At 30.6% G+C, this 2247-nt stretch overlaps 1 long non-coding RNA gene across 1 annotated transcript; it reads right to left on the bottom strand.

Moving 5' to 3' along the window:
- Positions 1 to 299: 299 nt before the first annotated feature.
- Positions 300 to 1356, bottom strand: LOC134229921 (uncharacterized). Its single transcript, XR_009984250.1, has 3 exons — positions 1297 to 1356; positions 529 to 611; positions 300 to 452 (listed from the first exon to the last, which is right to left on the bottom strand). It is a non-coding gene; the product is annotated as an uncharacterized LOC134229921 (long non-coding RNA).
- Positions 1357 to 2247: the final 891 nt, after the last annotated feature.

Here is a 2247-nt window from a genome sequence, read left to right as displayed (position 1 = left end):
ATTTGGACAAACACCACTAAATGTTTTCCCATAGACTTCCATACAAACTTGAGCCCCGGTCACTCCTACATATATTGAATTTCGGGCAACTGGCCTTTTTGTCGTGAAAGTTCGAGATATTGGAAAACAAAAAATGACAGAAAAAATATACCGTCACGCGGCACTTTTACTTTCAATTTCCATTTGTTTACAACAAGGTGCGTTTGACACCAAATGAAAATCTCTAACCAAAGGGCACCCCTCCTTTCAAATTTTTACCTGTAACTCCTACATATCTCAAAGAAACCCAAGTCTTGATATTACATTTTTATCAACTTTATTTCACTTGTCAAATACATATCAAGTCTTTTCTCTTATTGACCAATCACGCGCCAGGTAGCATTTTCTCCTCCGCACAACTTTGGGTGTCCAAAATGTCTGCGCCCATGTATTTGTTTATGTAGGGGTTTTTCCTATAGAGTAAAAGAAACATTTATAAAAAGTGGTCAATTTAGTAAATTTACAACACATATCCATTGCTTATCTCACCTCTTGAATATTGGGACTGACAGTCTTAGCTTAAGTACACCATTGGCTGTTACATTTCACACCCCAGTCAATCAGACCCTCATCTGTAAAACAGAAAAAATGTCAATAAATTGAAGCATTTTTCTATTTTTCTTTCAAACTTTTAAAATAAAATGATTAATCTCGCATATGTTTTGCTTGTTTTTCTTATTATCTCTAATAATTTCTCAAGGTAGATCATGTTAATCATTCAGGGTAGCAGGTACCCGTTATTAATGGAAAATGAAGAAAATCAGCAGGTTTTTGTAAGAAAAAGATGGGTTATGGAAAGAGTGAAATCTAATGTAGGTAAAATAATCAAGGGAAAGAAAGAGAATTATATGTAGTTCAAATGTACATAAGATTAAAAAAAAAATCTATCAGCAGTGGGTTGCTGGCATCAGAGAATCAAATACATCCCCACTGAAAATTTTGTAATTGTGAAGGGGGGTGACCTATATTTTAGCCAATTTTCATGGACATTTTATGGAATTGATGTTAAATATGTATATTCTCATGAAAGGCAAAGATATTCATTTGCATATCATTTCTTATTATTGACATAATTAATAAATTGATTAAATGCCAAGGGCAGATAAATCATATTGTCTGATTGAATACAGTGCTTAATTGTAAGCAAAGTGCTTAAATAACTGCAGTTCTGCAGAAATTTATTTTCTAATAATCTATCAAAAGTTCTAAATAACTTAAATATTAAGAGATGAACTAGATTTTCTAGGAAAAATATACCTTGGAACTCTTAATGAGAGCAAAGGGACCATCCTGAGAGTGTCCATGTGTAGTTCATTGTAAGAGGGGAGGGTTCATTAATCTCCTCTTTCTTGAGAATGCATCGCTGAAATACATTTTATTTTATTAAAACATACTGATAAATGCATGTAGTAGCTTATATTATATTTTTTTATCATTTACACCATCTTTTGAATTTTTTATAAGCATTAGTGATGAAATAGCTTTAAAATATTCATGTTTAAATAGAATTTACTGAGATAATTATTTTTAAAAATATCTAAGAAATTGAAAAAAAATAACTGCAGATAAGCATGACTCTTGTTGTTCAAATAAACCACATTTTAAAAAAAATTCCTTCATTTTCCAGCATCATTAGAGTACAACCCCCCCCCCCCTCTTTTCTGCAGAATAACAAGATTGGATATGGCAAGGAGGAAAGATATTCAGACACTTTTTTCATCATTTTTGCAATAATAATGAATTTGCAAATTTCTTAGATTTTCAATGTATTTTCTGCTAAAATATATTTTACAGTAATCTCAATTAAATTTCCTACTAGTAATCTCTAAGTTTTCCCCAAACTATAATTTTTATATCAAGCCAGCACTGATTATATGACTGAAATTGGCTTTGTTGCTGGATTAGGCCCCTTAAGTAAAAACAAAGTAACCTAATTACTTAACAGCAGTCTAATTTTGTTATAAATTATTCAATCAACTCTAATTTACACAAATTTGAAAGAGGATTAATCAATATGTTCCAATGTCTGCACTCATAAAATAAATGGATTTAAATGAATTTCTCAAACTGCGAGGGGGATATTCATATGTTCTGTGTATTGATGATGCCCATAAACATCAATATATTGTATTATTTACAATATTCACAGTAAATTTCAGCAGAAATATTTATTTAAAATCATTTACATGTACATTTATTGAAAATATG

This window comes from Saccostrea cucullata, unplaced genomic scaffold, assembly GCF_032062105.1.
Source record: "Saccostrea cucullata isolate Sc308-1 unplaced genomic scaffold, CSIRO_AGI_Scuc_v1 ctg4801, whole genome shotgun sequence".
In the NCBI taxonomy this organism is placed as follows: domain Eukaryota; kingdom Metazoa; phylum Mollusca; class Bivalvia; order Ostreida; family Ostreidae; genus Saccostrea; species Saccostrea cuccullata.
Note: the sequence above shows the minus strand (reverse complement) of the source record. Positions and strands in the feature narration are given on the sequence as shown.